This window comes from Glycine soja, chromosome 9 (assembly GCF_004193775.1).
Source record: "Glycine soja cultivar W05 chromosome 9, ASM419377v2, whole genome shotgun sequence".
NCBI classification, from domain to species: Eukaryota; Viridiplantae; Streptophyta; class Magnoliopsida; order Fabales; family Fabaceae; genus Glycine; species Glycine soja.
The window spans coordinates 28,614,511-28,624,063 of record NC_041010.1 but is presented as its reverse complement, the minus strand read 5'-3'; the positions used below and the strand labels follow the sequence as shown (position 1 = coordinate 28,624,063).

Below are 9,553 nucleotides of genomic sequence, written 5' to 3'. Positions count from 1 at the left end.
TTATTACTTAAAATAGTGTTAGTTTTCAGTTAACCTTAATTTTTTTTATTCAGCAAAAAAAATACTGAGAAATTTTACCAATTTACTTTTTAAACTCTCCTATTATGTATGTATAATTTATATTTAATAAAGAATAAATTACACGAATCTCTATTGAGATTTGTTATTATTACACTTAATATTCCTCCACTTTTTAATCATATAGAAAATCATTTAAACTTTAGGCTTTTGTTATACACTGATTCTTCCTCTTAAACATAAAAAACATTACACCGACTCCCCCTAGAGGAGCTTAGGGGGAACATTTGATAGGTAATACATTTTTTATGCTTCGGAACCATAATTTTTGGGAATGAAGAAAATTTATTTGGTTCATCATTGATAATCTTTAAATAGGTTTTTTATGAATAAAAAATTTATATTGTATTTTACCAACAACTTTAATTATTTAGCACATTAAATAATTTAATAAGTAACATGATGTTTTTACTATAATAAAACAAAAATTAAACTTGCAAAAGTATGATTGTCATCCCATCCGAGAATGTTTTTGTGAGGATGTAAGTTAAAAATGATTCCCAAGAATTATAGTTTTCAAAGAATATCACTACAAGAATGTTCACTATTACAGTTGGCTAAAAGTAAAATCCCATTGCAGTAGCATAATCTCACTATAAATAGACAGTTTACAGTGGACTACAAGTTTGTCTGTAAAACCTCCATCGGTAAATTTTATCGGCGGCCACAAAGAAACCGTTTGTAATACAATAGGCTTAGCCTACTGTAAGTAGAAGGTAATATTGTGGGTTTAATCACCAATAATTGATTGTCGATAATATAGAGGGCTTAGCCGCCAATAAGTGATAAGTAACAATGGACATGAGCTAAGATGTATAATGAATTATAGTAGGTTTAACCCAATGTATTACAGTGGACTTTTTACCGTTGACCAAATCTATTGTAATACAGACGGCTTAACTCTCTGTGATAGAGTGTGTTTTCTGCACAATAAAAACTCACTATAATACATAAGGTTTAACCTTTGGTAATTATATTTTTTAAAAATTTAAATTTGTTTTACGAAATTATCAAAAACCTGTAAAAACAATACTTATTTGAACATAATATAAAAACATTACCTATTCAAACATAAAATTAATGCATAACAATATTTCATTTCCATATATATAACCATAACAATTAACAATAAAACTATGGTAGTATAAAGTATCAAAAAGTCTCAGAAGTATGGTACTAAGTTATAATACAAAAAATCATATATTTAAGTGTCATGTCTCTAATTATTAGGTGGGATTGTATTGGTCATCATGATGAGAATATTCTTCACAGTCTGGATGGCGACGACAACAAGATTGAAGATGCTGGCTAAGCTCACTCACAGATGCTTTAATTTCCCTAATGGTGTTAAGCATCTCTTCTTGTATCTTTTGATGTTGTTCTTGTTGCTCTTTCATTTGTTGTTCAAATCTTTCATTTGCTTGTGAGATTTGTCTAGCCACCCACTCTGGAGCAATGGTTTGAGATGACCTACAAGATGCTCACTTCACTTATGTAAGTGATTCCACACTAGGACAATAATGGGAGAACATGTCTCCAGCTCCATAAAGACATCCCTGAGACTTGTCTCTAGCAATATCAGCCCGCAATTTAACTCTTGATGTAGCGTTAATGGCCTTTGTCCCATCGCTAGAGTCTTCCTGCAATTTCTTCTGAAAGTCTCCCTAATTAAATAAATAAAAAATCAGTACATCACGATTACTTTTTTTTACTAAAAAATTAAATAATTTATATAACATGTTAACTTACATAGGTTTGCTCTAATCTCTTATCCACCCAGGTGTTGTCCTTTTTCCTAATATGTGTCTCCTTGAACACCTCATCATCAATGTGAGGAGGTCAGCCAAGCCTTTGTGACTTTAAAATACATAGATATATAAGTATGTCATGTAAAAATCATAAAGACACACTTACTACTCTACTAAAATGCACCAGCACACAAACACCCACTTACTGCACTAATTTAACATACAAAATGCACCAATGTGCACACAATATGCACCAATTTTATGGGTTTATATTCATAAGCTAGAATAGAAATTAAAGAAGTATTTACACCAATGTAAAACATACCAAACACACTAAGTCAAGGTCAATTAGAGCATGGGGTAGTTGAGCCTCCTCATTCTCTACATCATCATCATCATCATCAAGATCATTTTCATGGTCTATATCATGTGGCACATCATCATAATGGTGTGGTGGTTGACCTTGTGACTCCATACGAGTAGAATTAATACCCAGTGGTGTAGGGATCATTACAAAGGCACCAGATTGTGCAACTGGCTCTGAAGGAGTAGAGGTTGACCTAGTTACACCCTGTTGTAAAGAAGGAATGTGCTACTCTCTACCTTGAGAGGGTATATTATGTTGCATGGTAAGATGTCACTATTACAAAAAGTAGTTTTAACATCGGCTTATTAACATCGGTTTTTTACAAAACCGATGTTAAGTTAAACGCGGTGGCATATTTGTAAATAAAGTATTATTCTTAACATCGGTTTTCCAAAAAATCGATGTTAACTAATGATGTTAACATCGGTTTTTTGGAAAACCGATGTTAACGTATAATATGTTAACATCGGTTTTCCAAAAAACCGATGTTAATGCATACACGTTAACATCGGTTTTTCAAAAACCGATGTTAACGTGTAATATGTTAACATCGGTTTTCCAAAAAACCGATGTTAATGCATACACGTTAACATCGGTTTTTTGGAAAACCGATGTTAACATCATTAGTTAACATCGGTTTTTGGAAAACCGATGTTAATATAAATTTTTTTTTAATTTTTATATATTTTAAAAAAATCATATATTGCGTTATTAATTATATTTTAATTAAAAATATATAATAATTAAGAAACAATTATAAATTCAAAAGGTAAACATTTAAAAATTAAACTAAATTTTTAAAATGAATTTCGTAAATTTAATTTTATTATTATTTAATCAACAAAATTATATGGTTTCTTTATAGAAATTAAAATCTTGCGTAACTTTTTTTTGTCAAAGATCGATCTACTGCAAATGTCCAAATGTAGTGTGTGACTACTATCCAAGTAAGTGTAGGGTCGGATTGATTAATTTTTTTTATTCGTAAAAATTAAACATAAAAATATATAATAACTATTCAACCAAGAAAAGACAAAAAAAAATAATTGTTTAGTCAGATCTCTATGACCGATAAAATAATTTATTTCAATGGACATATTTCAGAATAAATATAAAATCATTGTTATTTATAAAAAAATTCTAAAAATTAATTTAAGATATGATTCTTGCATAATATTAAATACATGCCGTCAAAAAGATACATATTTTAGAAAAAAACGTTAAAGATACATATATATTTACTGAAATATAAAAAATATAATAATTTTTTAAAATTCAAATAGAGTATAAAAAATATAAAATTAATATTTTTTAAAAGGCATATCATTCGTCAAAATGAAGTTGATTGATAAAGTATTTTAATTTGTGCATAACAAAAAATAAATAATTCATTTTTATAATTAAATTTTATACTAAATAAATAATTTGACATATAAAATTACATTAAAATTAAAATTTAAAATGAATAAATATTTTTTATTATAAAAATCATATTTATTTTTATATTTAGTAATTGAAATTGTAATATAATATTATTTTTAATTATTGTCCATTTAAAAATATTATTTAAATTTAATTTAGAGATTAAAATTAAGAAAAATAATTTCAGATGCGAGATAAATTTTTACCTAATTTCGCAAGTAATATTTTTTTTTTGGCGTTTACAGAAGTAATATATAAAACGCACATAAAAAATAAGAAGAATTAAAATATTGAGTATAATAGTGAGGAAAGTGGAGTCTAAACTGTGGATTCTTTTTCTTTGACCAAAACTGTGGATTCTAATTTACAGTAATATATAAAATAAGTTATGATTTTAAGTTATTTCGTTTTAATAATTTTTTGAAGTGTTATTTTATAATTTAGTTAATTGTTTTTTCAAACAAGCAATTATTTTATCAAGTTTTTCTTAAAAAGAAAGTCATTGGGCTTTTCTGCCCAGCAATTTATTCCCTCTCAAAAAAATAAAAAAGCGATTGTGCCGTCACTTGTCCGCGTGTCTCATTTCAATTGGAGATGGCATTTACCCTCAACAACTCTTCACATGCTATCTTCCCCGTCTTGGGCTCACTATAGCTAACACACCCTATTTTCCAAAAAAAGCTTGAAAGGGCCGAGCCTGAGTATTGTTCCTGTGTTCGTTGAAAATTTCGCACTATTTCGATCACTTTATCTGTGTGAGCTGAGAATGTCCCTATTTTTCTTCTGCTTCCACCGCTTCAAACCCTAACGCTTGCTTCTTCAACACTGTCGCAGGATCAATTTTGAGCTTCAATGGAGGCTTCTCAATGTCACTGTGAGTTCACGGGCTTTCTTTCTATCTCTGAGAACCCTAGCCTTCTCTCTCTAGGAACCCTTTCTTTGCGGAAAATAAAAGAAAAACGCAAAAAAGAAGAAAAAAAAAACAAATCTACGCTTGTGTCTCTGGCGTTTCGCGTTGGGCGCGATTTCGCAAGCTTGTGCACTTAGTTTTGTGTGGTTTGGTCAATTTGAATGGTGATTGTGAGCTCGAATTGTGCCGCGTTTCCGATCTTTTGCGCTTTGGTCGTAATTTTGAGATTTTCGGTTTTCGGATGAGCTCAGCTGATGGGAGAGTAGGGGAAGGGGGATAGTAATTGAGTGTTGGGTGCTTAGCTTCCTCTCATTTCTTTAAGAAATGATGTTTTCAGCTTAGGTAAATTGTGCGAATTTGGTATTGGATTTTCGGTATTGGTTGCTTCAATTGTCTACTTTCTAGTTTTAGGTTTCAACAGTAATTAGGAAAGGGAGTGTGAATTACATTAGAAATCTCGTTGCAAATTAAAATACTATAGTTGTTTTTAAAATGAATAAAATTACATTAGAATAGAAATCTCGTTGCAATTTCTGATTGTTATTTTCTGATTTTCTCATCGATTGTGATTGTTCTTACATGTTTACAAATTGATAGTTCAACTTATACTGTTTGTCATATTTCTGTTCAGGAATTTTGGGGCAAGGTTGCTAGTGTTGGCAGGATTCAGGAGTAACTATAGTTCAAACCTAGTAATTCTCGCTCCCTTTGCTTCTTCGCAAAGTTATTCTAATTGTTTTGTGATTTTTTTCTTCAGTTCAGCATTTGGCTCTGTAGATTAATATTATTGTTTGAGTGAGTTTCCTTTTTTGATGTCAGATATGGAGATAATTTTTCTGCATTAATTTACAGTTTCAATGTTGCGATACCTTGGCTCATGTTATAGTTGGCATTTTTAGGTTTAAACTTAAGAGAATTAGGTACATTGGATGCAGAATTTATTTATTGTTTATCATAGGAGGGGTATAAAAAGAGAGGGAATTCATAATTATTGGTAACTTGGCATGGGAAGTCATGGTAAATTGGTAATTGTTAGTGTTTAGCTCTACTGAGCTTTAAAAGATTGGCTAAGATTTTGTTAAAACATAAGCACTTAGACAATGAAGGAAAGCTGGAGTTGCTGCACATGATGTCCAACGTTATGACAAGGAATAAGAACGGGCTGCACAATGCACAAGGCAAGATAAAATGTCTAATGAAGAATTGAAGTTGAAGGATCCACGATGTCGGATACAATGTCCTGACATCCTGCTCGAAAACACTGGAAGTGCTGTACAATGCAAGATAAAAGTCAAGTGAAGCATTGAAGCTGCAGGATCCAAGATGTCGGATACGATGTCCTGACATCTGGCCCGAAAATACTGGACATATAAATCTGTTATATCTTTAACAGATTATTGTGCAGTTAGCAAGAGATAAGAAGATCTATCTTTAGGAACGAATTAAAAGATCATTATGGTTCGAATTTCAAAGTAGAAGAGTTCGTTCAGGGATTAAAGATTAAAGATTAAAGATTCAAACTAAAAGATCAAAAGTTATCTTTTAGTTCTTTAACTGCAGATTTTCAGGAAGAAGATTGATCTCCTCCAGCATCAAGAACTTGCAGCCCAGAATCGTACACGGCTATATAATCATGGAGGCTGCACGAGTTCTGGACCAAGTCCGGGATTGAAGAGTTATTTTGTGAGTTTTAGGACTTGAGTGTTTTTGTGAGCCACCTTGATGGTATACTAACATCAAGTGTTGGACCTGAGTGTGTAGAGTTGATCTCTATTGTGTAGGGTTGATCCCATTTGTTCAGAGTTGATCTCTGGTGTGTCTTTGAATAAATTGTAAACACGGGAGTGTGAGTGAGAGGGAGTGAGCAGAGGTTCTCATGTCTAAGATTGGGTCTTAGGTAGAGATCGCACGGGTAGTGGTTAGGTGAGAAGGTTGTAAACAGGGGTTGTTAGACCTTGAACTAACACTATTGAGAGTGGATTTCCTCCCTGGCTTGGTAGCCCCCAGATGTAGGTGAGGTTGCACCGAACTGGGTAAACAATTCTCTTGTGTTATTGCTTGTTTAATCTGTTCATACGGACACACATAAACTGCATGTTCTGAAGCGTGATGTCGTGACATCCTGTACGACATCTGTCCCCTGGTATCAGAATTTCAATTGGTATCAGAGCCAACACTCGAAATCACAGAGTGAGATCTGGGGAGATAAATTCTGATGAACATGGAGAAAGAAGGAGGACCAGTGAACAGACCACCAATTCTTGATGGAAGCAACTATGAATACTGGAAAGCAAGAATGGTGGCCTTCCTCAAATCACTGGATAGCAGAACCTGGAAAGCTGTCATCAAAGGCTGGGAACATCCCAAGATGCTGGACACAGAAGGAAAGCCCACTGATGAATTGAAGCCAGAAGAAGACTGGACTAAAGAAGAGGACGAATTGGCACTTGGAAACTCCAAAGCTTTGAATGCACTATTCAATGGAGTTGACAAGAACATCTTCAGACTGATCAACACTTGCACAGTGGCCAAAGATGCATGGGAGATCCTGAAAATCACTCATGAAGGAACCTCCAAAGTGAAGATGTCCAGATTGCAACTCTTGGCTACAAAATTCGAAAATCTGAAGATGAAGGAGGAAGAGTGTATTCATGACTTCCACATGAACATTCTTGAAATTGCCAATGCTTGCACTGCCTTGGGAGAGAGGATAACAGATGAAAAGCTGGTGAGAAAGATCCTCAGATCCTTGCCTAAGAGGTTTGACATGAAAGTCATTGCAATAGAGGAGGCCCAAGACATTTGCAACATGAGAGTAGATGAACTCATTGGTTCTCTTCAAACCTTTGAGCTAGGACTCTCGGATAGGGCTGAAAAGAAGAGCAAGAATCTGGCTTTCATGTCCAATGATGAAGGAGAAGAAGATGAGTATGACCTGGCTACTGATGAAGGTCTGACAAATGCAGTTGTGCTCCTTGGAAAGCAGTTCAACAAAGTGCTGAACAGAATGGACAAGAGGCAGAAACCACATGTCCAGAACATCCCTTTCGACATCAGGAAAGGCAGTAAATACCAGAAAAGATCAGATGTAAAGCCCAGTCACAGCAAAGGAATTCAATGCCATGGGTGTGAAGGCTATGGACACATCATAGCTGAATGTCCCACTCATCTCAAGAAGCACAGGAAGGGACTCTCTGTATGTCAATCTGATACAGAGAGTGAACAAGAAAGTGATTCTGACAGAGATGTGAATGCACTCACTGGGATATTTGAAACTGCTGAAGATTCAAGTGATACAGACAGTGAAATCACTTTTGATGAGCTTGCTGCATCCTATAGAAAACTATGCATCAAAAGTGAGAAGATCCTTCAACAAGAAGCACAACTGAAGAAGGTCATTGCAGATCTGGAGGCTGAGAAGGAGGCACATAAAGAGGAGATCTCTGAGCTTAAAGGTGAAGTCGGTTTTCTGAACTCTAAGCTGGAAAACATGACAAAATCAATAAAGATGCTGAACAAAGGCTCAGATACGCTTGATGAGGTGCTGCTGCTTGGAAGGAATGCTGGAAACCAGAGAGGACTTGGATTTAATCCTAAGTCTGCTGGCAGAACAACCATGACAGAATTTGTTCCTGCCAAAAACAGGACTGGAGCCACGATGTCACAACATCGGTCTCGACATCATGGAACGCAGCAGAAAAAGAACAAAAGAAAGAAGTGGAGGTGTCACTACTGTGGCAAGTATGGTCACATAAAGCCCTTCTGCTATCATTTGCATGGCCATCCACATCATGGAACTCAAGGGAGCAGCAGTGGAAGGAAGATGATGTGGGTTCCAAAACACAAGACTGTTAGTCTTGTTGTTCATACTTCACTTAGAGCATCAGCTAAGGAAGATTGGTACCTAGATAGCGGCTGTTCCAGACACATGACAGGAGTTAAAGAATTCCTGGTGAACATTGAGCCCTGCTCCACTAGCTATGTGACATTTGGAGATGGCTCTAAAGGAAAGATCATTGGAATGGGAAGGCTAGTTCATGATGGACTTCCTAGTCTGGACAAAGTACTGCTGGTGAAGGGACTGACTGCAAACTTGATCAGCATCAGTCAGCTGTGTGATGAAGGACTCAATGTGAACTTCACAAAGTCAGAATGCTTGGTGACAAATGAGAAGAGTGAAGTTCTGATGAAGGGCAGCAGATCAAAGGACAATTGTTACCTATGGACACCTCAAGAAACCAGCTACTCCTCCACATGTCTATCCTCCAAAGAAGATGAAGTCAGAATATGGCATCAAAGATTTGGACATCTGCACTTAAGAGGCATGAAGAAAATCATTGACAAAGGTGCTGTTAGAGGCATCCCCAATCTGAAAATAGAAGAAGGCAGAATCTGTGGTGAATGTCAGATTGGAAAGCAAGTCAAGATGTCCCACCAGAAGCTTCAACATCAGACCACTTCCAGGGTGCTGGAACTATTTCACATGGATTTGATGGGGCCTATGCAGGTTGAAAGCCTTGGAGGAAAGAGGTATGCCTATGTTGTTGTGAATGATTTCTCCAGATTTACCTGGGTCAACTTTATCAGAGAGAAATCAGAAACCTTTGAAGTATTCAAAGAGTTGAGTCTAAGACTTCAAAGAGAAAAAGACTGTGTCATCAAGAGAATCAGGAGTGACCATGGCAGAGAATTTGAAAACAGCAGGTTCACTGAATTCTGCACATCTGAAGGCATCACTCATGAGTTCTCTGCAGCCATTACACCACAACAGAATGGGATAGTTGAGAGGAAGAACAGGACATTGCAAGAGGCTGCTAGGGTCATGCTTCATGCCAAAGAACTTCCCTATAATCTCTGGGCTGAAGCCATGAACACAGCATGCTACATCCACAACAGAGTCACACTGAGAAGAGGGACTCCAACCACCCTGTATGAAATCTGGAAAGGGAGGAAGCCATCTGTCAAGCACTTCCACATCTTTGGAAGTCCATGTTACATCTTGGCAGATAGAGAGCAAAGGAGAAAGAT

The 9,553-nt window shown here is 35.4% G+C and overlaps 1 long non-coding RNA gene across 1 annotated transcript; it reads left to right on the top strand.

Moving 5' to 3' along the window:
- Nucleotides 1–4,250: 4,250 nt before the first annotated feature.
- LOC114367221 lies at nt 4,251–5,343 on the top strand. Its single transcript, XR_003657138.1, has 2 exons — nt 4,251–4,489; nt 5,157–5,343. It is a non-coding gene; the product is annotated as an uncharacterized LOC114367221 (long non-coding RNA).
- The last annotated feature ends 4,210 nt before the right edge of the window (nt 5,344–9,553 follow it).